Source organism: Epinephelus fuscoguttatus, linkage group LG15, assembly GCF_011397635.1.
Source record: "Epinephelus fuscoguttatus linkage group LG15, E.fuscoguttatus.final_Chr_v1".
Lineage (NCBI taxonomy): Eukaryota > Metazoa > Chordata > Actinopteri > Perciformes > Serranidae > Epinephelus > Epinephelus fuscoguttatus.
In genome coordinates, this window is record NC_064766.1 from 11,514,114 (window position 1) to 11,539,899 (window position 25,786).

The 25,786-nt window shown below is 41.7% G+C and overlaps 1 protein-coding gene across 7 annotated transcripts in view; it reads left to right on the top strand.

Annotated features, from left to right (window-relative positions):
• LOC125901885 (nuclear receptor coactivator 2-like) overlaps window positions 1-25,786 on the top strand; it is a 69,240-nt gene that overhangs the window by 2,962 nt on the left and 40,492 nt on the right. For 5 of the 7 annotated variants that reach the window (XM_049597872.1, XM_049597875.1, XM_049597878.1 and 2 more), the window contains exon 2: window positions 12,229-12,277. The gene's annotated coding sequence lies outside the window, so the exon portion shown is untranslated. Of the gene's footprint in view, window positions 1-11,270; window positions 11,290-12,228; window positions 12,278-15,704; window positions 15,977-25,786 lie in introns of those variants that run through there. The other 2 variants (XM_049597874.1, XM_049597873.1) reach the window with 2 other exon arrangements.

Consider the following 25,786-nt stretch of genomic DNA (forward strand, 5'->3'; position numbering starts at 1 on the left):
ACGCACTCACAAACACTGCCACCTGGCTCTCTGTCACGTAGCAGAGACAGTCGTCTTCCAGGTCTGATCCTCCTGAGACCAAGTGCTCTAATTAACCAGCACCACACACCCACACACACACACACACACACACACACATGCACAGCCATGTCACGACTCCTCTGAAGCCTCCTGCAGTGCCTGAACACCATAATTACTGTAATATTCCCAACAAAATGTATCCAGGATGTGCTCACATATTAGGAACAGGTTTCCTCCCTAAACTGCATTACATTGTGTTCTTTTTTTTAAAATACATATTTACAAAATTCTTAAATTTGAACAGCAAGTATTTTTCTCCTGAGACAGTAAAATGCTTCAATAAATTTTAGTCCAAAGCGGCATTATTTCTGTTACTCTAATGTAATCATCAACTCAAATTCTTGATTACATGAGAGACTTAAAGGGAAATTTTGGTTTATTTCAACCTGTCTTCCATCGTCCTAAATTTGTTTCAAGTGACTAGTGACATAAAAATAATAGTTAGCATGTTAGCCGTTAGCCTAGATACAGCCAGGGCGCATAGTAGCGTCAGACCTGTTAAAACGTAAGTGAACGGGCATACTTCAAGTGCAAAGTTAGTCCACTAAACAAGCTTTTTTTCCACAACGACTGCCTCATATTGTTAGGATAAATGTCAGAGAACATATAGAAAATGACATGTAAATGTGTTGTCTTACCTTACCGGTGTGCTGCCATGCTTGTTTACCATTTAGCTCTGCTTTCCAAAGCGCAGCCGAAATATGACGAGCTCTAGATAAAGCCCAGCTGGATACTACTCCAGGTGGAGGTGTCTTGTCCTCGGTCACATCCAGACCTTGAAAATAAGGCTGCAACTGGTCCCATTCCTTGCAACAGAGGCATTCCTCTTCTGTGGGCATTGGGGCACAGTATTCACAGGTACACCACCAATCTCCAGAGCTACGCAGCCTTGCAGCAGCCATTCCTCCTCTCTCGTCCTCTTCCTGTTGCGCCTCTCTCTCTCTCCTCCTCCGTTCTTCAATTTCACGAAGCTCTTCGTCAGTGTATTCTGGCTCAAATAAATAAGGCCGGCCATCAAACTCTGCAAAGTCAAATTCCTCCTCCACAACGTCGAAGTCTGGCAAAAAAGTCAGCCATTATTCTATAAATTTTTCATAAAATAAATGAATGAACTTTTCAGGCTAATGTCCGGTTCTGCCTTCCAGCTGTTGCTGCTTGTTCTCGCGAGATTTTAGGCACGGTATGAGATCGCTGCTTGTTCTCGATGTTTGCGATATTTCGGCTGCGCTTTGGAAAGCAGAGCTAAATGGTAAACAATTTATTTGAGCCAGAATACACTGACGAAGAGCTTCGTGAAATTGAAGAACGGAGGAGGAGAGAGAGAGAGAGGCGCAACAGGTAGAGGACGAGAGAGGAGGAATGGCTGCTGCAAGGCTGCGTAGCTCTGGAGATTGGTGGTGTACCTGTGAATGCTGTGCCCCAGAGCCCACAGAAGAGGAATGCCTCTGTTGCAAGGAATGGGACCGGTTGCAGCCTTATTTTCAAAGTCTGGATGTGACGGAGGACAAGACACCTCCACCTGGAGTAGTATCCAGCTGGGCTTTATCTAGAGCTCGCCATATTTCAGCCGCACTTTTGAAAGCAGAGCTAAATGGTAAACAAACATGGCAGCACACCGATAAGGTAAGACAACACGTTTACATGTCATTTTCTGTATGTTCTCTGACATTTATCCTAACGATATGAGGTGGTCTTTGTGGGAAAAAAAGCTTGTTTAGTGGACTAAGTTTGCACTTGAAGTATGCCCGTTCACTTACGTTTTAACAGGTCTGACGCTACTATGCACCCCGGCTGTATCTAGGCTAACGGCTAACATGCTAACTATTATTTTTATGTCACTAGTCACTTGAAACAAATTTAGGACGATAGGAGACAGGTTGAAATAAACCGAAATTTCCCTTTAACCACAACAGATACTATGTATACAGCACTTTTATTTTTGTAATTTCAATATTTTGATGGTCTAAACATTTTTTTTGAAGACAGCTGCCACATATTCCAGTGGACTGTGTTGTTTGTGTTGACTTCCTTGGTAGCTTCTGTGCCTTTCAGTCAAAGCTATCTGTTGATCTCCAGTCATAGTTCAAAGCACACAAGAGGCGCCGAACAAAACGCAGAGGTTTTATTTCATCTTACCAATGTCTTTTAGTTCTTCAAAGCCAGTCAGAGGAGGAGAGGAGCTCTCGCACTTCAAAAACAGCACTGATATCACTGCTCATATAGCAGACAAGGTGGTGCAGCTGAGATGTAGCTACACCTTGAGAGGTGTATGCACTCACTTTAGATAAATCAGAAACACTTTGATCAAATGTGAAGAGAATTTCTCTTGGTTACACTTTGGCAGAAATGTATTGACAAGTGAGAGGATCACATTACAGAATATGATACAGAGTGCGAAAGAAACTATTGTCAGGGAAACCTGTGGTATACCACATGATATATACAGGGTAAATGAAACAAACTAATTACATAAAAATGATAGATTAGCATTAAAGACTGAAATGGCAGACAAAGAGAAACTGTCTTTAAAATAAAACTTTAAATTAAAAGAAGCAAGCGTCGCAGCAGTATATACATGCAGGAAAATTAGCTAAAAGCTGTTTCACTGTGTTAAGATTTAATTCTGCAAACAATAAGTGAACCATAGCTGACTGACCTCTGAGGTCTTGTTGGTTGATCCTGTAAACAATGGACACTACACCAGTTCTTTAATGATATGTCATAGATTACACATACAGTATTGGGGTACATGTACATGTACCATCTGGTGTTTAACATAATTTATAGGACATTTGTTGTGGCACATCAGGGGTGGGGAATCCCTAGGCATGTCAAGATTTGATTTGAATCAGATTCTGAGGGCTATGATGTGATTATAAAACAATTACTGATACTGCTTGATGTGTCAAAATTTTTGATTTCTATACATGATTTTTTTCAATCCCTGTGTGATGACTTGCTACTTTTAAAACATAGCGCATTTAGGGCGTCGGTGGCTTAGTGGTAGAGCAGGCGCCCCATGTACAAGGCTGTTGCCACAGCGGCCCGGGTTTGACTCCAACTTGTGGCCATTTGCTGCATGTCACTTCCTTCTCTCTCTTCCCCTTTCACACTTGTCTGTCCTATCAAATAAAGGCTAAAAATGCCCCCAAAAATATCTTAAAACAAAAAACATAGCACATTTGCAATGTTCCATGATTAAGCAAATCGATAAATTTACGTGTATACAGTGAGGCTCTTGTCTGGTAGTGACCTTGTCCAGGTCCCTTTTCCTTTCAGTTTCATTGAAGTCAGAATGCTTCCTGTGTTAGCTTTCAAGCCAGGGAGTGCTGGTTAGATTGTATCCACCTGCAGTTGCATGCTAACCTACTGTGGGATATTTATGCCAGTGTAATGTTCAGTGTTTGCATACTGTTATATTTCACCAGAAATAGTACGCTATACGTGTGCTATTGGTTTATTATTTATGTTTCAGGCATACTAAAAAGTTTCACGTGCTGTTTTAGAATACCATATTGCATGTTCGCATGGAATTTGGGACACAGCTAAGAAGTAGCCTAGCTTACAACGCAAACACAAAGCAAATGTTAACATCTTTTACCTTTCACCGTACAGTTGGTTCAGCTGTAAGAAAAGTTCAGCCCTGTCTTACAAAATTGTTACAGGCAATCATTGAGGGTTTATTGGGTTTTAAATTTTGATCATTGACTTTTCTGCAATCAAGACATAGCCTAATATTTTAAGAGTCGGACACATCATATCTGTTGTTTTAAGTAATACGTTTTAGTCATCAAGGTACTTAAATTACTAAAATCTGTGGACTATAGTTTTATTTTGTAAATAATAATGTCACCATCGTTCCCAGTCTCATCAACAGTTCAGTTTGTAATCATTTGTAATCATTAGCCAGCCAAAAAAACATCACTATTAGAGAAATACCTGTTGTAGTTCATTAGCTAGCCAATAAAAATCTTGTTTTTTTTCTGCCAAACAGACATCTCCAAGGGTTTTTTGAAAAATGAAAATAGTATCAGGTTGGTCAAGCCATCCTGTTCTGTTCTGTCTGAAACCAAGGAGCACAAAGACATACAACAGAAGCAGTCTGGGAGCTGAAATATTCCCAGGTAGCTTTAAGGTTCCCAGTAGGTTTAAGGTTTGATTAGACTTTCCATTAGTATCCCACATTTGGCTTCAAAACAAGGTGTCACAAATATCACAGGTTGGACGTATTGCTAGTCATTGATTGTGAACAGTCAATGAGAGTGATGCTTCAGTGTGCAGATGAGTCATGTATTGCACAAAATGGGGTTTAGGACACAAACACAAGAAGCATCAAGACAGTGCTGTTTCTATTGGCCTCTCGTATGAATTTACAAGACAAAGGTCAACAAAGATAAACAGTGTTTGCCACCACGTGGATGTGATATTACAAGTTATTTCATGAGCCTCACTTGACCTAGGGGGTCGTGCTTTGAATCCTGACTATTTGGGTTTATGACATTGCCAACATCTTTAAAAGGCAGCATAATATTGATTTCTGTTCCATATCAGCCTAAAACATTTAAGTGCTTTAATAAGGAAAGAAACACATGTGTTACAGTCAGCATTGCAGCAGTCTGCAGGGCCTTCCTATGTGCAAACGGTAATAAAAGCTGTGCAGGTTTGAAGCAGCAGACCTGGGAGCCAAGTCTAGCAGGTTGCATAACAAGTGCTAATTTGGTTAGCTGGAGCTGACGGTGGCTGTAATTCTCCAGCACTGTGACAGCAGAGCTGAGTTAGAGGGAGTCCACAGGCCTCCAGCTGGATAATACAAGCTAATAGCATAACAAGCTTTTGCAGAACAAACGTGGGCCATGGCCAGGGCTAATTGTGGTGCTCATCACTGCTTTTTGGCGGCAGGATGTTGTTGCTAAGATGACAGCGAGGAAACTGAGAAGTCGGAGAAGTATTTTTGTGGTTATTGCAGCCAAAAATTCATGGTAATTTTGATAATCCAGTACTCAGCCTGATCGCATTTCACACTGTATGCATAATCACCTGACACTCTGTAGACAAATTACACTTGTTTCATGATAAGTTATTAAATTTCTTGCATCAGGAAATCCTCTGAAGCTTGTCAACTTAAGTCAGCTGACAACTTCTCTTTTTCCACGTTCAAAGCAGCTTCGAGATTGACACGAGCAGCATGTTTGTTCTGTTTTCATCCAGCGTCACACATCTGCATGCTGCACGCTGTGAGGCGTTTGAGGATAAAGGACGGTTGTAAAGATAAAAGCTGTCCTTTAACAGAAGCCAGATTAATATCTGACTGACTCTTGCAGCCATTTTTAAGGAGTTAGTCAGTCAAAGCGCACATCTTCCAAATCTCAGCAGCACACAGTGGAGACCTGTGTGTCAAGCAGGCTGATTGGATCACCCGGTATACTGTGGGAGAGTTTGAGCGTACATGCAAGCATAGTACCACCATGTGTGAACTTCCAGTGGTGCATAGGGAAATTAATTTCACTTTAAGGTACTTGATATCTTTTCCCATCTTGCCATTGTCCCGTTTCTTTACAAGATAAATCCAAATTCTGGATGTAGTAAAGCTTCCTTATTTATAAAATTGTGTTTCTATCAGTGTGATGGTGAATAAACTCACCTTTTTTTGTCGTGCATCTTGTGTAGGCTCATTTTTTATGTTACACTTCCCTACCCCTAGACGGGTGCATAACAGGTTTGTTTACACTGTCACTGGAGTGAAATTGATATCCGTTTCCTAATTTCTTCTTTGATTTCCTGAGTGGTTTGATAAAGTGACACTGCATCCTTGTGGACATGCACTTTGTACATCCAGTTTGTATGATATAAAAGTAACACACATGCAAACGTGTACATTGGCTAATGTGAAGCATGGAGAAGCAAAAAAAACAAAACACCAAAGCAGAAACCATTTATTAACACGATGACAACTGAGAATGGCATGTGTGACATCCATTCAATTCCTCAAATTTGATGCATGTGCGCTTATTGTAAATGCACTGGTTTGGAAATTTAGTTAAGGAAGCATTGTCATGAAATATGAGATAAATCCCAGTCACCAGACAGAAAGAGTGCAGTGTTGTTCATGTATGGTGACATGCTTCTTGATTCTGAGATGATTTTGATAAACTGATGATTATGAGACTGTGATAAACTTTTGTTATGTGGTTGTACAGTAAACCAGCTCTGAGCTCAGTGTAGCTTTGGATCTCTGTGTTACCATAGAGCTGCTTAGTAGCACAAATTAATCACAGTCAGGAAGTAGGCCGTCTCTCTGTGTGTGTTTCATTGACTTTCTGTGGCTCTCATACTCTTCCCTCTCTCTGTGTCTTACTCAGTGTGTGTGTGTGTGTGTGTGTGTGTGTGTGTGTGTGTGTGTTACCCTAACAAAGTCTGCCACTAAGCCTCATATGCAAATAATTAACAGTGAAACTCTCCATCACTAGCAACAAAATAAGGTCTGGAGGATGAACCATTGGTATGGCTGTGTACGTGTGAACTTGTGCTTGTGGGTTTTAACTTCAGTCCATCATGACTAAGAATCTGTTAAAATTGGATCAAACATATGTTTATTATTTTGATATGGCCAAAAATTGTATTATAATATAAATTTTCCTATCAGTCAACATCCATAATTATCAAGATACATTTTAAATCATAATTTCTTGACTCAAGCAGAAATGATGTTCACACCGAAGGAAATGCATTTAAGTTTTATTCACATTATGTCATACTGTAATGAAATAGCCAGTTACGTTAACTTACCAACTTAGCATTAGCATTAGCTGAGTCGACTACCCATACAGCTGCTAAGGCTAATGCAATTGGTGGGTTAGCTCAGCGTTGTTATCCATGGTCAAAACAACTACACTAGAATGTTGTTGTGACATTACCGTACACATAGCTTAGTGGCTGGTCCCTGCTTCTTCTTCTTCTTCTACTACTACTGTTATTTTGTCTTCTTCCTCTGTTTAATAGGGGTTGGTAGCTAGAGCTCTGGATCTCTACCTGAGCCCACCTGGGCCCGACCTGACTCGTTGGGTTTGGGGGAGGGGCGGTGCTGCTGAGTTTTGATCATCATTTAAGTGCCGCTCTGCTGAACTTGTCTTGCACAGAATGACAAAATATTGAAATAACAGAAGAATCAGAAGAAGAAGATGGTGCAAGGAAACATGTCAGCATGGCTCAGTCCATGTGCTGCTGCCTTGGGTTGGGCATGGACAGAAACTATGCGGGTTCATGTAGGGTCGGGCCCGATGTTTCTTGGCCTCAATCAGAGCTCCAGTGGCAACCGGTGTTTAAGGTTCATTAGAGTCCCCCTCTACTGGTGTATGGGTGGTTTAATTGTATAGAATATTTGTTAAATTTCTGTCAAGGAAAATTATAACCCTACTCACAACAAGTGTCACTCAGTTTGAAAAGCAACCCACATTAGCTTTCTAGCTAACGTCTCCTTTCCTACAAACAAAGATACACGGCTTGTCCTACACCTTAGCTGACTAACAGGGAGAAGTGCACTGCTAACGTCACTTGTATAACACATTAAACAGCTTAAAAATATTTTGCAAACGACAAGACCGGTCAGTTTGGATGGTGGTACAGTCCTTAGCTGTCAATATCACTGCCAACAAGACACTGCTTTTAAGCTACAACATAAGTTGTGACAGCACCCCACCCCCCACCCCTCACCCCTTCATAATCAATTTGTTTGCTGCAGGAGGGGTTGGCTCATTGTAATATCAGTTGGACCTAATTACTGTACCTCAAGGGAGTTTGTTGTGTGATCAAGTGATTTGCATCCCTTCCCCCATTTTTAGCTTCAACTGTCTATCTCCAGAAGCCTATTCTGAGCTGTCCTCAGTGAGAGGTTCTTTAGTGAGCAGCAGGAAACTCAGCTTTTTTATCTGAACTCAGGTTCCTATAACTAGCTTTTTTCCCGGAGCTTTTGACCACACATTACTTTCTGAAAAATATTTGACTCCTGTGAAAATAGAAGATCTCAAGAAGGAACCTCCTGTTCTTGAAAAAACACTTCCAAGTCGCCGGCTTACACAACTTTCAAGTGCACAAACTGAGCTGAATCACAGCTACAGGCTTTCTGTCGTGTGCGCAGGAAAAACATTTGCACTTGCATGTGTGCTTGTGCAATTCACAAAGCAGTTGGGTAGAGATCAGTTGTCCATCCCTCCCTCCTACACACACACACACACACACACACACACAGACACACTCTAAAGCACAAAGCACACACTCACACAAACACTGATGCATGTCCACATGTGCAGCTCTCTCTCTGTGGTGGCAGGTGTGTATTGAAGTGTTGTGTGTGTGGTTTGAGTCTGCTGTGTCCAACTGACTGAGAGGGCGCCTGTCTCACTCCTGCACACACTCACACACACACACACACACACACACACACACACACACAGAACCAAAACACACACACATACACTCAGTAACAACATACACACCAGGGGGAAGAGCCAGCAGATGTCTCGGATTTGGACGCTGACCAAAAAAAAAACCAACTCACTTCTTCTTTTTACTGCTTTTATTTGGTCCTCACGATTACAGTAACCCTTCCCACCCCAGCGCGCGCACACACACACACACACACACACACACACACACACACACACACACAATCCTAACCATTACATTAATTATGCAGCTTTTTAACTGTTATAACTTGACAGGTCAGTCTCTTCATGTTGCATTTCAGGCATCAGTGTGTCATTATCAAACTGACTGTTTTAGCAGACCTTTCTGAAAACACGCACATTCAATTTGGTTTAAATTTAAATGCACATCAGTCATACACAGGAGTAGTAAAGGTAGTAGCTGGGATGTGCTGACCTGGGGAGCAAATGGGATTAAATTGCCTCTTCAAAAGAGTTGACGTGCACTGATGCTGGCAAATAGAACAGTGACTCGCACTGGCTCAAGGAAGAAGTTTTGGTGTGGATCTTGCAACATGACACCGAATCTGGTTAAACATTATATGTTACTCAATGGCAACATCATTGGCAGTAAGCACTTCAGAATAAATTTGGCACCCATTTCTCTGTCATTGGACTGAGTGGGAAGGACAGCCCTTGATATTTTTTGATATCACTTTCCAGATTTCAGGATCTGACTGGGAATAATTTAAAATGAGTTCAATGAGCTTCAGTTAGAGGAAATTACAATCCAGAAATAGTCATAAGTAGGGTCAAAGTCATAGTAACCTTTCTCACCAAACATTTTTATCATTCTAAGAGGGAAGAGGAGGTGGGAGAGAAGATGTGATTCACTAAGGAGAACATGTGACGTGGGATATTTCCTGAAAAGATGAGTTTTCAACCAATTACATAACATGAGATTGGATGACACAGAGTGACTGACTTCCAGTGAGCAGGTATACTCTTTCAGTGTCTTTGCTCGAGGGTACAGTAACAGGACCTGCGATCTGATGTGTCAGTGGAGCCACAGTTTGTCCGCGACATGAAAATAAAAGTTAAACTGCTTCTTGAAAGTACAAATCAATAGCACTTGTGAGAGAGATCCAAGTGAGTTTACGCATAAGCTCAGCTGTCAAAGTAAATAGGGACAAATTGTTTCGTAAAATAGGATGTTTGTGAACGTGAATCGAAGCCAGTGGGAACTCAATGAACCTGGACCTGCACCACACTGACCCAGGTCAGCCTCACAGTGTGAAAAAGGCCTCCAAACTCTCTGAATCGTCCTCTCAGGCTGGGTCAGTGTCTGGGAAACGCAGCAGGTTCTCTTGTTATTCTGGGCAGGAGTAAGACTTCCAGCATCAACAGTGGGTTATGTTTAAGGTAAAATTCTGATAAATCATTTTACTCTGGAAAAACTCGGCAGCATATTTGTCAGACACGCACGTCCATACATTTGATCCTGGGTGTGGCCTCTAGTTTTACTCGGTCATTGATTGACTCCTGTGGTGTGGTGATGCATCTCCCTCAACCCTGGAAACTTGACATTATTCATCCACTAGGTCCGCCTTTCTTTTACACATCAGAGTTAGTTTACTGGTCTTAGAAAGTAATACTCCGCCTGTGAAAACAGTTTGTGAGAAATTAACCCTAGTGATGTCACTGGGGTTGTCTCAGCTTGGGCTTTAAGAGTAAACAGAAGCCCTTTTTAAACAGGAATTGTGCAAATTTGCAGGAAAGCCCAATCAGTCTTCTTTCAGCATTGTCAGTATAAAAACAAAATCCAGGAGTGCTGCAAATTGCCGCCTCCCTACTTTTGTTTATACAGAATGCGCCTTTTTCAGGGCAATGGGGGGCGTGAGCAAGTAACAAAACGTGTAGCTCAGCATGTGACGTAAACAGTGACATGAGAGGGAAGCTGCGACTGGTCAGTCCTTCGGCGAATCTCTCATAAGTTGGAATGTTCTTCACCGTTTCCCCCATTTGACGGTTAAAGGGAAATTTTGGTTTATTTTAACCCGTCTCCTATTGTCCTAAATTTGGTTCAAGTGACTAGTGACATACAGATAATAGTTAGCATGTTAGCCGTTAGCCTAGATACAGCCGTAGCGTCAGACCTGTGAAAGCCTAAGTGAACGGGCATCACTTCAAGTGCAAAGTTAGTCCAATAAACAAGCTTTTTTTCCACAAAGACCACCTCATATCGTTAGGATAAATGTCAGAGAACATATAGAAAACGACATGTAAATGTGTTGTCTTACCTTACCTGTGTGATGCCATGTTTGTTTACCATTTAGCTCTGCTTTCCAAAGCCCGGCCGAAATATCGCAAGAACAAGCAGCGATCTCATAGCGTGCCTGAACAAGCAGCAACAGCTGGAAGGCAGAACCGGACGGTTGCCTGAACGGAGGAGGATGAGGAGGAGGAGGAGAGAGAGAGGCGCAACAGGTAACGTTAGAGGACGAGAGAGGAGGAATGGCTGCCACAAGGCTACGTAGCTCTGGAGATTGGTGGTGTACCTGTGAATGCTGTGCCCCAGTGCCCACAGAAGAGGAATGCCTCTGTTGCAAGGAATGGGACCGGTTGCAGCCTTATTTTCAAGGTCTGGATGTGACCGAGGACGACACACCTCCACCTGGAGTAACGTTAGTATCCAGCTGGGCTTTATCTAGAGCTGGCGAGATATATTTCGGCTGCGCTTTGGAAAGCAGAGCTAAATGGTAAACAAACATGGTAGCACACTGGTAAGGTAAGACAACACGTTTACATGTCGTTTTCTATATGTTCTCTGACATGTATCCTAACGATATGAGGCGGTCATTGTAGAAAAAAGCTTGTTTAGTGGACTAACTTTGCACTTGAAGGGATGCCCGTTCACTTACATTTTAACAGGTCTGACGCTACGGCTGTATCTAGGCTAACCGCTAACATGCTAACTATTATTTGTATGTCACTAGTAACTTGAAACAAATTTAGGACGATAGGAGACGGGTTGAAATAAACCGAAATGTCCCTTTAATGGCCTCCTCGTTTGCGAGGGCAAGGAGGGCGTGCAATTCCTTGTCTCCCCAGTTGCTCATCTTTACAGTGTCTGTCAGGTTTGTGTTTCCCTCTTGCTACTAGCTGCTCGCTAATTCCTGCTATCAGCTGTTTCCTGTTAGTCCACCGCCAGTGGGTCGGACGTGCGGCGTCATCAACAGCTCCTCCCACAAGTCAACAACAGCCGCCTCTGTCTGTTTAAATTAAAGTGTTCTGCCAATATGTCTACCCTACGAGGTGGAAAATTGGGCACCTCGGATCAACTTGCCAATCTGGCTCTGTGTGTCTAAACGCTTGTAGCTCGCCTGCACAACGGCCCAACATTCGCGGAAAATCTGGCAGTGTAAAAGGGCCTACAGAGTTTAACAGAAAGCCTCTACTACAAAATTTGGCACTCATTGTCATGTTTATATCTTCAGACAACAACCCTCTGCCGAACTGCATTACAGGAAGTTTAGGTTCCAGTGTTTTTAGAGTGTGACACAAATTAGGGGCAAACATTTTGGATATCTCAGCCTCTGCTGCATTAATTTTGCCCATTCTTTTTAAAACCTGTCTCTCACAAGTTCCCCAATATTTTTGTAAGTGCAAAACCAGATTGTTTAGTAATTCGTAAGATAATAATCATTGTTTTTGTTTTGCTTTACAGAGTGGACTGAATGGTGATGAATGTTTGCCCAGGATGCTTTGCATATGAGGTGAGTAAGCTTATTTAGTTATGATAATGACTGTTTATTTTGCCATGTTAGATTCTTTACTATCACGGTCAGATAGGTCAGATCAGATGCATATAACCTGGAGCAGTAAATGGTAAACGGTTTTGTAAAGTGTCTCTCTAGTCACCTGACCACTCCAAGCGCTTTTTACACTACGAGTCACATTCACCTGTTCACACATTGGTGGCCGAGGTGCCACCTACTACACACACCTCGATGGAACAGCCATTGGAAGCAAATTGGGAGTTCAGTATCTTGCTCCAGGATATTTCGACATGCAGACTGGAGGAACTGAGGATCGAACGGCTGATCTTCCACAGTCCGTGTCCTGACTTATGGGTCGTGACCCTCTACATGGGAGCACTTACTTTGCAGAAAATTTGCATATCATTTCAATCATGTCAGCACTGGTGACAGCTTTGGCCCTGGGGCATTATGTTTTGTCCATGTGTCATCCCATTTTCAGGAATCCAATATCATAAGAAGAACGCCCCAAGGGACTTTCTTTCAGTCGGCACAAACGTCCACTTGGAGTGTGAACTAATTCAATTTTGGTGGTCAAAGATCACTGTGACCTCACAAAAAACATGTTTTTGGCCATGACTCAAGATTTCATATGCTGATTATGACAAATTTCACACAGTTGTGTAACAGGACAAATTATGAAGTGTTGACATTATATATCCAAAAGGTCAAAGGTCAGCTTCACTTTGATATTCTATAATATTCTACAAAAACAAATTTCAAGCCATTGATCAATGCCATATCTCAGGTGCTGAAGGAGAGACAATGGGTGACAGTAATCTTGGGTGCCCATCTTGAAACTGTGGCGATATGGTATAGAGCTTCTGTGCTGCTGGATTGAGGATTTGTGTGTGAGACATCAATGGCTACGGTTACATGATGGCTTCTCATTCGGAATGAAATGAATCTGAATGAAGTCATTCGGAATTAAAGTGTTTCCAGGTAGTTTACATGGGAAATATTAATTCCGAATGAGGGTTTACATGGGAGATCAGTTCAATCGCCTTTATTCAGGTCTGCGCAAGTTTTGGGGCAGGGAAGGTTTCTGATTGGATAGGGGGTGGGGCGGATGTTACGTGTTTACGTTTACCGGAAGAAAACACTGTAGTCCTCGCTCCGGATAACAAGATGCTTGACGACGCCGTTATTAGTGCCTTTTTCGGGTGTGTTTTGCTTATATTCTTGAAGCAGCAGTACGACAACAACCTTGTTCTGCTAATGCTTCATCTGTTGAGCAGGAGAAGGGAGGTAGAAGACCGTGCTGTGGCGAATGGAAACCGGTGAGTGCAACGAGTCTGACTGCTCTAGCTCAGCCCGTTGCTATGCAGCCCGTTGCTATGCGTGCTATATACGTCATGGCACCAGAAAGGCAAGGAAACGAGCATGCGCAGAAAGACCGGAATGAATTCAAAGAGGAATGAGTGTATACATGCACACAAAACTCTTTCATTCGGAATGACAAATGGAATAAACCACCCCCTTTAATCGGATTTAATTTTCAATCGGAATGACCGTTTACATGACCACTTTTAATCGGAATGGCCGTTCATTCCGATTAAAAGTGGAATTAAACTGTCCATGTAAGCATACTGAATGTTGTAGAATTTGTAGCTTCTTTGCAGCAATATCCATACTTAAAGCATTGTCTTGTGCAAATGCAATGTTTTATTGCACAGCAACACATGCCTGACCTTTAGAGCTATGAATAATATATAAATCAGAGTAAGACGAGGTGGCATAATGAGAACTTTTGAACCCAAATTTGACCAGAGAGGCTTGAGGCAAACCTTTGACTTGTAATACTGAGCTTATAAACTTGACTTGAAACAGTTGTGTTAAAGGTCGAGAAACCCTGATAGAGTTTATACAGCGTGGCTTTAAAACTGGTTCCCTGTAACTGCAAGGACTCAAAAAGCAAATAGGGACATCCTGGCACGACATCAAGGAAAGTGAAAGAGGAGAAAGACGTGTGTGGTGGTGGTGGTGTGAGTGTGAGTGTGTGTGTGTTTAGGTGAGACAGCTAGCCTGGCAAATTCTGTGTGTTTGTGTGTTCTACTGAGTGCTGTTTGTGCAAATACATGTGTTAGCTGTGTTTGTGTGTGTGTGGCCTGTGAAGCACAGCTGCTTCCACCAGCGCTCACAGCTTTTGTCATTTTAAAAATGACTCTTCTCTCTCTCTCTTTCTCTCCCCTTTTTCTCTCTCTCACTTTCACTTGTGTTTTCTGCCATCTCACTTAGTTTGAGGCTTGTTACCCAAAAAAGAATGAGGCTTATGTGAGTGCTGGATGTAAAGTAACACCCTTTCTCATCCTCTCTCAGTCTTTCTCTCTCACTCATTGACTTTGCTGTTTCTGATAGACTTTTCATTTGCTTTTTTTTGAAGGTTTGTGCGCTTTAAAAAACATTTTCTATGACGGCGCTTTGCATATGTGTTATTTTCTTCTCTTTGAAATATAACAGAGAAATGAAACAAAGTGAGAGATGACTGAGGGCTCGAGCAGCTGCTGCCGATGCTGCTGTTTCACTACGTAGTCTGTGAAGACAAGGTGTTAGTGTCGATTCGTGATGCGGCCACCAAAATTACGTGGACACCCCTGTTTTTGGTCTGTGGTTGTTTTTCACGGTTTAAGCTAAGCCCCTTTTTCTAGCCAAGGGAAATCTTAATGCAACTTAATGGAAACTACCTCTCCTGTTTCAACATGACAATGCTCCCATGGAGAAAGCCACATTCAAAAAGAAATGGTTTTCCCTCTTTGGTGCGGAAGAACTTGAGCCCTGACGTTAACCCCATTCCCATGGGATGAACTGGAGCAAGACATAGGGCAGATCCCCGCAGCCAGGTTGCAAAATTTTGTGGAAAGCCTCCCAGAAGGGTGGAGGCTGTTACGTCAGCAGATTGATTCCACAATCACATGTGGGTAAAATGCTCAGGTGTCCACATAGTTTCAGCCATAAAATGTAGGGTGTTGTTGTATCTTACAATCAGCTACATATTTCCATTCAGTGATCAATACTGAGGTGTTAAAATGTCACCATATATGCAGCTTAAGTGCCTGAACCATGTTGCAACTTTGGATATATTTTCAATACATCTATACCTTCAGTATTTTTGTACTCCAGCGACACAAGTCAGAGTGTAAGCCATAATATCTGTGCAAAACTGATGTGAAATAACACTTGGCACTGCCACAGTGTGAAATGCGAGTCCAACATATAACGACAGCAGGTCATGTAAATCATTCAGTATCTAGAGGGAGTTTTTCCTGCACATTGGCTAATAGGAGGGAGGAGTGTGTGTGTGTGTGCGTGTGTGTGTGTTGTGGGAGGAGACAGGGAGGAGTGTGTGTGTGTCTAACATGATGGGGGAGGGGACAGAGAGAGGGAGAACGAGAGAGAGAGGATTTGTGGCATGTAGTTTGTCAGCTGTCATTAGGCGCAGATGACACACACACACATACAAAGGTAAACTGGCAGAGAAAAGAGGAGAAATACAAAACGAGTTTGTGTGGTGCTTGTGTTGTGAGGTGCTCTGTTGACTGCGTGTTTGGTGTGAAAAAAGAAAACGAAAAAAAAAAAACCAACAGTGCGTCCGCCCGGCTGGCATGGGATGATCAGCCGGCTCTGGACTGGTTATGGACTGGTTTAACCAAAGCAGAGGTAAGTGACTATAGACTCCTATTCTTCTATTGTAAAATAACAGATTTAAAGGGCCAGTCTTTGAGGTTTTAACAGGATAAATTTGGGCTATGTTACATTAATAACTTAAGTGTTTGAGTGAGTTTGAACATGAATATATGTTGTCCTGTTGTGTTTGCTAACAGACCTGATAAGAACAAACCTTTAACTGCATAACTTAACATTAATAAGTTATTTCAAGTTCTTGAAACACCTGTCAATCAATATGGGAGTGATATAAGGGTCCACCAAAATGTTTTGATTGGGGATAGTTGAGCTGCTGTTTTGTTTACTTTGACATTATATTCATTCATTATAATTAATTGGATTTTTTTTTAATTCTGTTTCAGTAACAGCCTTATTTACTATCATACACTAACAGTAAACATCTTATTTTTTATAAGCCATAGAACAACATCTTAAGATTTAATTACAATATTATCATAATGTTTGTTTATTACCAAGATGAGTTTGATGCTCACACTATGTCTTAGGCTGACTTGGACTTTGAGCTGTCATGTATTATTGTGGTTTTGACACTGTGTGTGTGTGTGTGTGTGTGTGTGTGTGTGTGTGTGTGTGTGTTGATGGGGAGTGGTTATGAATGACTGGTGTTACACTCCCACCCATACACACACACACACACACACACACATATGCATACACACACACACATACACACACACACACACACACACACACACACACACAGGCAGAGTGCACAGTCAGCAGGCCTGTAGCTGCTCTGTCACCTGAGGTCTAACCAGCCAACTGTTTACTCAGTTTGCTCCGCTTCAATAACAACTGTTGTTAGCACTCATTCAGAAAGCAGCAGGTTCACTATATGCGAAGAGAAATGTGAAGGAAAGCGGCAACACTTTCACAGTTTTGCAAAGTCAGTTGTGGTGAATGCAGAGTTTCATCATGACAAGTTCGCAGTTCAGAAAAATATAACACAGGGAAGGTTTTGAATGTGTCAGCTCAATTAGTGAGGCATCAGTTCTCTGTTAAGAACTGTTTGCTTACAAGAGTATTTACACAGGTTACATTACATAAGAATAAATGTTTTGACAGGTTATTATAAGATAATAAGTCACAAAAACAGATCTAGACTGTGTGGTTCAGGCACTTTTCTCTAAGCATACTGGTATGAAATCTTTCATATTCACACTGCAGGAACAGGAGAGTTTCATGAAGTTGCTCAGCTGTGACTGTATGCTAATTTTCACACTGACACTCGCAGTGACTGCAGATAAGTCGATCAGCGAGCTGAAGGTGGAGTTTGACCCCGGGGCCAGTAGAACAGTGTGAAACTCCAGCAGTGTTTTTGCTTTCATTTTGTGATGCATTCTTTCTAAGCTGTGTGACTCCTGCTATCAGTAAATACATCTCCTATCAGTTGAGTCACTATACCAGGTATAAGCTGTATTGATATTTAACGTATTTGATATCAGTATCATAAGGGAAATTTAATTTGCAGTTTGATTGTATTGGTTAAAACCCTTTATTTTTATTCCCTCAGAGTTACCATCCTTCTTACGGAATCATACTAAACTGATAAGCTTGATAAGAAACTTGAGCAGAGAGGACTTAGAAATCACTCTCAGGAGTTTGTGTCAAGATCTGGCCACTGTTGAATGTTGTATGTAGCACAACACTTAAGCCGCTACACAGAGCATGACCAGAGAGTGTCACTGATGATAAACAAAGCCCCCCCTCTTTCTCCCTCTGTCCGTACAAGCTTGGTTCTGACAGCCTGACAGATGCAAGCACGCATGTTGGAGAATTTTACACATTCAAGGGTCCTCAGTTTAACCACTGGAACGAATATGGACACAAATGTTGTACTGTTTTTCCTGCTCCATATGTTGTTCAGTAGTTTTTGTAGTGTATCAGGATGTACTGTACCTGCATGTTTAGTTGTCAGGTGTCTTTTATTCTGCTAGTTTGACTTATTGTCAGTGTGTACAGTTGTGAAACATTATATTTTGTGTGAGTGAGAGAGCTAGAATGAGTGCTAGTCTTACATGTGCAAAATTGCATTTGGTGTGTGTTCTTCATATGGAAGCATATTGAGGATGTGTTTCTCCTCATGTGCCTGTGTGTTTGTGTGTGTGCATCCGCGTGCACTTATAATTGAGTTAGCATCTGAGCAGGCATGTTCAATGTTATTGATTCCGGTCTATAATCGATCGGGCTCTCACATTACATGAAGCTGCACATGCAGAGCGACAAGCAGCTGCTGCAGCTGGCGGTGCGTCCTGCAAACAGATAAACACTTTATTTAAAGTCATAAAAATCTTCTGTCCCCATCTTTGATGCTTGATCATTGTTCTGGTGATCCCGCGCTGCACTTGTCTGAGATCAGCTTTCAGTCAAACAGCTGATGATGCAGTTTGAGTTTCTCTGTGTGGTGCTCTCCCTGTTCCCTTCCCTTTTTTTGCAAGGGAATTACATATATAAATGTGTGTAACTGGTTTAGTGTTAAACTGTTGGAAACAAATGTCCAGTTAGAATCATCAGCCATATAATAGTGGATCATTTCTACTGAATTTAGTGATGGTGACGTGTTCTTCATTTTGCTGTAGCTCCAGCTCTTGCTGGCAATATTGATCATGACATTAAAAATAAAGAACTAAAGAACAGTATGCATTTTTAAATTAAACAGTGCTCATGTGACACTAAATCATTATAAATTTTGTGTATGGGGTTATTCAAATACCAATTAGTCTGTATTTGTTGAGGCAAGGACGGGTGGGGTGGGGTAGGGGTGGCTGGTTAACCAATAAAGGGAACCGGTTGAAGTGGGTCAATGTGTACAGCTTGAATTTTACGGCGACTCACTTCACAGCACACACAGAAAGGCGTTTGCTTTCCATTCCAGCACACCAGTGTTAGGAGTCTTTGGAAACTTTGACAGCAATTCAATAAAAACAGAGGGAGCTGCCAGGTGGTGGGAGAGGGCAACTGCTTTGTTGTCATGATGACACATTTTTAGATTTTAGGCTTAAATTGGCTGATCACCTGACAAAAACTCCCTGTTCTAAACATACAGTGAAATTAGACTTCTTTACATTGAATAACGGCCAACTCATTAGTGGCAAAAATATAATAATATTAGGCATCAGTATGGACAGTAAACACAATGTCACAGACAGAGGATCAACTTGGCAACTTATATAATCTTACCTGGGTTGTTGAGTTGAGCAGATTTTAAACATATCAAGCACTCACATCTTAGAGGTACAGATACTAGACAAAAGCATGTCAAAATATTTCATAAGGAGTAATTCAGGCTCCTTAAAAACAATTTGCATCATATTAATTGAATTGGCTGTGAAAGGCACTTACTGACCAATACATGATTTATTGTAAAACATCAAAACCATCCTGATGTGTCTGCGGTCCAATAAATGGCGGCAATTCTTGCGAACACAAACTCAATATTTTTGGTGATTTGATGTGAGTAATATATTTTGCATGATTTAGTCTTTAGACTGGACTTTCACAGGGTGTTGAATGGTGTAGTGACATCTGGAGGACATTATCAGGGACCTCAAATGCTACCTCAGCTGTTTTGCCATATCCAGCGCATTAATGTTAATGTTATGTTAAGGCAGACCTCCAATTAAGCTCCAAACAAGGGTGTGATATAAGCAGGTAGTGAAATAGTTGATAAATAATCTATTTTGGTTCTATCAGTTTTCTTTTTTCAGGTTTAGTACAGAGTTTCAGGTTATGTCTCTTTTACATGACACACCAAAATTCATACTTCCAGTCAAACTAATAAAAGGGCAGAATTTCTTTGTTTCAAAATAGAACTGACATTTTGGCCATTGGAGGCTGTCACTTATTTGGATTTTGAAGAAACAGTTTCACAAATGGATTTAAATGGCCATGGCAAACCTCTAGTCTATTCTTGTTTTGTGGCATCAATTTATACAGAAAAGTATTTCAAATGTTAATTTCCTTGGTAGAGTTTAACTTCCATCAAGCAGTTTTTTGTTCTCACCTGTTTGTCTATCAGCACGATTGATGAAATCCTGTTAAATCTGGAGGACAGATTATATTTGATTATCTATAACCAGAAACTGAACAGAGATGCAGTCTAGTCAAGGTTTAGTTATCACTTTTAAGTTGACTAAAATAATATGTATAGCTGTCACACATAGTTGCAACATTGTGTGCTTTCTACTTTGTATCCCTAACCGCTAACATGTGTTTGTGCTCTTCATATTTTGTTAGTTTAGTTGGGAAATTCATTTTAAGTTTAGTTTGTGAATATTTGCTTAGCGAGCCTCAGGGTGTCAATAGAAGCAGCAGTACAAGTTTCCCTCCGCTGTTGTATTTCAGTATATTTGTTTCATGACATTTCTCTTTGTACAACTGTGAGGGACTTTTGTTTAAGGTCGTGGTCACCTTGGTATAGGTGTTGTTGACTCTGATGCGACTCAAAGATATAAAGCCATCCAGAAAATGCTCGCTTGTCCCTAGCAACAGGCTTAAAGCCACCGGCTATAAAGCCACAGGCTCAGAGCAGCGTCACTGTGGCATCAAACAGCAGAGATATACATGAAGAGATTGTACGTATGTGACGTGGGCACAGCAACGCACAGAGATGAACTCATACACACACATACACACACACACTGTGCATGTGATGCAGGCCCCTCAGTGTGGGAGAAGCCAGTGTACTTAATCCAGCCGCAGCAGGGTATTAAATCTGCTTTCTGTTTGTGTGTGATGGGAGGGTTTGCTGGCTTAGACTGCAGCCTTGACAGAAGCTTAGACACCAAAGGAAGGAGGGTCCCACTTCTCAGTCACCCTTGTCAAACCTTCCGCTGTCATGTTTACATCCTCTGAGTGTTAAACATGATCCTGGTTTTATTGGTTTGGTCCACTGTTTTCTATTAAGGGAGTACTTCACTGCTGGAGAGATGGTCTGCAAACTGGGCTGTTTATGCAGTAGCAAGAGACAAACACTTTTGACATTGGTGCTACATGATCAGAGGGAACATTAGGAAAAGGGTTGTGGCATTCGCTTTTGCTCAAGAAGTAGAAAACCTACAAGTACCAGAACGCACTGTGGCGCACCAGACCAAAAGATGCTCCTGCCCATGGGTGATGTATTGCGACCTTGTCTGTTCTGACACAGGAAACAATATGGCGGCTGGCTTCTAACAAACAATCTCAAATTACAGTTAAACAGTAAACTAAAATACGCTTCTGGAAACATTTGAGGCAAGAAAAAGGCAACGCAGTAACAAAATCTTTGTTCGTATTGTAATCAGTACTACCAAGTTTAATTGTATGATCTGAATTTTGAGAGAGGGGCGGGTCTCTCTCAATCCATTTCTATACTCTTTGTGTTTGTGGTGGCAGGCATATGAAAATGCGAAAGTACAGGGGCTCTAGTTTCGCAGACCGGGCGAGGCGGGGGCGCAGCGCACCTGCGCTTCGCCAACTGGGTGTGGCCAGGCGGATTTTGCTAGTTTGGCACACTGTGCGCCTGGCGCAGGTACTCATCTTTCCCACCTCCGTCCCTTCTACCTGCGCAAGTCGGAAAGAGGGAGGAGAGAAGGCGTGGAGTGGGTTTTACACACATCACACCAATCAAATGAGCCCCTCTCCTCACCCTTAAATGCGCCGCGCGAAGGCGTAATGAGAGTTTACTCAATTCGCCATAGCAGAAGAGAGCAGCAGCGTCAGACAGCCAAACTTCTCCCAGGAGGAAACTGAAGTTTTGGTCCGGGAGGTCCAAGCTTACAGTGTCCAAATATACGGAACTGCGAGCAGACCTCCGCGGGCTGATGATGCAAACGTAGCCTGGGAGGAGGTCACCACAATTGTAAATCAATGTTGCGTTTTTCTCGTGCACGCGCGCTCTCTCTTTCTCTCTCGCAGTCTCACTCTGTTTCTTTTCTTTTGACTTTTCTACGCGTGCCAAACGGTGCCTGTCGCCTTTGATCTGACATCAGATGTGACGGGACAGTCCATATAGAGATACATTTATGTGCTGATTGCAGATAGTTGCATTGAATAGGGGTTTTTGGGGTATTTATTGCATCGTTAATGTGCCTGACATTCTGGAAACCTGCCTGTGAGGTTTTGGTGACGTGTGCGCACTGTCCACCAGTCAGCCAGACTTCGGCTTACACCGGCTGCGCTTGGCCTGCGCTGACAGTAGACCTGGTTTTGGCTGGCGAGCATTTAGCGCACCTTCAGCGAAGCCTTTTAGCACGAAACTGTTACTGCACCAAGCTGCATCTGTCCCTGCTGCGCCGCCACACCCATCTCAGCACACCTCGGTCTGACAAACTACCAAACTGAGCGCGCCTCAGGTTGCGCTGCTCGAAACTAGCTCTGCGCTGGGTTCGCCTGCGCTGCGCCGGGAAACTAGAGCCCCAGGTCTGTAGTTCTGAGCAACAGCACCTGGAGTCAGTGAAAAACTGCTGGATGATGCTTTTCGGATGAGCTGATAGATAAGCAGAGAGATCTAGGCGCTGGCAAGACTGAGATAGTGTACCACAATTCATTTCTGTATGCTATCCTCATTGTTATGATACAGAGCTGGTTGAAAATCAGTGAAGTTTTCCTTTAAATGAGCTGGATTTTTCTACATGAAAACAGAGAAAGCTCTGGGTATCAGCCAAGCATTGCAACCATGTATTGTATCATGGTTTTCCCATTGGTTTCAAGAGTTTTTGGCTAGTGACCCCTTAAAAAAGAAGCTGTGTCCACATGTGACCACAGGTTACATCTACATGTAGTGAGCAGTTTAATCAACTGCTCATTATTTCTTATCAGATTACTTTAAATGCTTTATAGAGGCCAGAGAGGTAAAATGTTCCAGAAAAAAATAATTTTGAAGATTTTGAAGAAAGTCTAAAATAATAAACCTAATATTGTGTTGTGAGAATTGCAACTAAATGGCAGGCTCAAGGGCTGAAAAATGAAGCCAACACGTAAGTGCCAAAAACTTTGAATGGCAGCTTGAGGCTGGCTCCGGAAGTCGATTCCCACAGACCCCCATGTAAAAATGCCCAACTGTACAGCAGACTTTACAGCCTGGTACAAAAAACAGTTTTGGTCTCTATGGTTACTTGCAGGGGATGATTTTTTTGTATTACTCACCATTTGCACTTTATAAACGCTTGAAGTTGCACATAATTAAGGGCGGGCTGCATTGAGTGACAGGCTTTCTGCTGGTAGTGTCCTCTGCTTCTTAGTCATATTAAGCCTCTCATCCAAATATGGTCACTCTTGGCTCCAAAAAAACCCCAACATGGCGATGGCCACAATGTTGAACTCGAAGCTTCAGAATGGAAGTCCACAAACTAATGGGTGACTTCAGGTAAGCTACGTGCATTATTTTATACAGTCTGTGGTTGCCACCCCTTGGCATGGTACATAATAATGGCTGGACGTCGGTGTCTATAGTATACTCACTGTAATTATGAATGACTAACTTTGTTAACAACATCGCTCTGATTTTTAGGTTGTCTACAACATGATAGACCATAATGGGGTGTCATTACTTACAGTATTAGATAGAAGTTTTCCACTGTCCCTGCAAAACCACTAGCTTTAATTTAGTGCTTTCAGTCATTACATAAGACTGCATGGTCAGTGCCTTTTTTTTTTTTTACATGTTCAAAACCTCAATTATTCTGCAAGTCAAGACCTGAGGATGACTCATTACTGTAATAACAACCCATAGTGTGCTTTACTTCCATGAAAACTATCATTTTGTCCTGGTAGGGCTCTCACGCTAATGCTGATTGTCACATCTGCTGGACCATTTCTTTAGCTTTCCAGCAATTCTCTGTTGCACAGCGCTTCTTGTCATTTTCTTACTTTGCTGCGCAGTGTGTGCTATTATTATTTCCACGGGTACTCTTAGTTACTGCTAAATATGTTCCACCACTATATTTCCTTCTTTGTCTTATCACCTGATCTCCATCTGGCTATAATCTGACCCCTACCTGCTCCCACCTGTAACATACCAGGAAGTAGATTTCAAGAGATATTCCTTAAAAGCTGAACAGACCAGAAAGACAGTTTGCAGCTAAATAAATGATAACAAATCTGAGCCGATATGGGAGCCACTGCCTCATATGCTCTGCATTCATAAGGGTAAAACACAATTTGTCTTTGTGGTGAAGATAAGAGTCTTTTAAATGTTTGTTTTGAAGTAGTTCATTTTTTTAATTAAAGAATAATTTGGGTTTTTTTTTTTTTAGCATTTTTTATTTTCAATGTATTATTGTCAAATTAAATATGACACATTAATAAAGTTACTGTAAAGAAATGAGAGGATGGTCCGCATGATAGGTTCTATATTGTTACAGAGGTATCACTGTTGGTGTTTCTCATAATCAACACCTTTTTCCTCTTCCTTAAAATATTTATTTGCTTGTTTTGTGTGAAAATGCTACATGTGGCACCTCTAACAAGCGTACAAAATAAATACACACCTGTGAAAGCCTCACCCTGTCACTAGTGGTTTTTCAAGAACCTAAAACAAAGAAGCAGAGGAGCGATGGTTTCTATTGGAAACAGAGTCCACTTAAGCAGGCTGTGATCAATACGTAGCTGTAATTCCTTAATGGCTGGTTTGACCCTCTGGCCTCGTCTCTTCTCTCCGGCTCAAATTGTTTTTAAATGGCTTCACTTTGTGAAGCTCTTGGCTCCTCTGATTGCATTAGTACCGGACTGAATGGGGCAAAGGCTTTTGTCGCAGGCTACATTAGTGTTAATTCATTGTGTGTTTGTGTATCTGTCCGTGTGTGTGTGTTGTGAGTGTGGGCAACTGTGGATTTACTTCAGACATTGATTGAAATGTTTAAATGGTCCAGGTTTTGAGTTGGGTGAATTTGTTTGTGTGTGTGTGTTTGTGTACCTTCCGAGACATTAAGCCAGGTTTTCATCAGCGTCTGAGCCCTAGTTGGGCTCATGATGATGATGATGATGATGTTATCTCCAGTCAACATGATGTCAAGTCATATAACCAATAATAACCTGCTGTCCATCAAGAGCGATGATCTTACTTTGAGTTTTAAAATGTCTAACGTTGTCTTCTGAGAGTTTCTTTTTTTCTCTACCTAATACGAACTAATTGCTGCCTTTTTTAACATGCACCTTAAAGTTATATTGAATGGTGAGATTAGCCAAGTTTTGCTATTTGATCACCAGTTTGAAATACTAGCCACAGCATTTCATTAAATCTCCCCAGTGATCACGGGTTGGTCTAACTTGTCAAACATCCAATCCATTGTGTGTTTATGTGTACCCACTGCAGCACGAACTTAAGATTCAAATGACTAAGACTTGTAAGATCACCATTTTGTCTCACTGACAAACACAAAATATGTCGTATAAAGCACATTTTAATTTGTCTCATGTGGTAAGTAGGGGAAAAAAACAGTAAAAAGCAAAACACATTTTTGCATTCTTGAACTTAAAACGATAAAACAAGAAAAAGTTTATGTTGACAGTTGCTGAGCATAATTTGAAGATTTTAAAAGTGTAAGTTGGCTGGAGCCAAAGTCAGACCTACCTTTAACTATTCTGAGTCTTTTCAAAATAATGTCCATAGCAAAAATCTTCACACTGGCATTATTACTCAAGTACATTTCTGATGAGCATGTTACTGACTGGCTCCCAGGCATGAGACTTTATCTGTAAACAAAACATGCAACTGTGCAAAGCCAGTTTCTCTGACCATAAAAAGAGCAGGTAGAGGTCATGAAGCCGATATCAAGCTCGACATGGCTGTGCAGCAAAGAATGA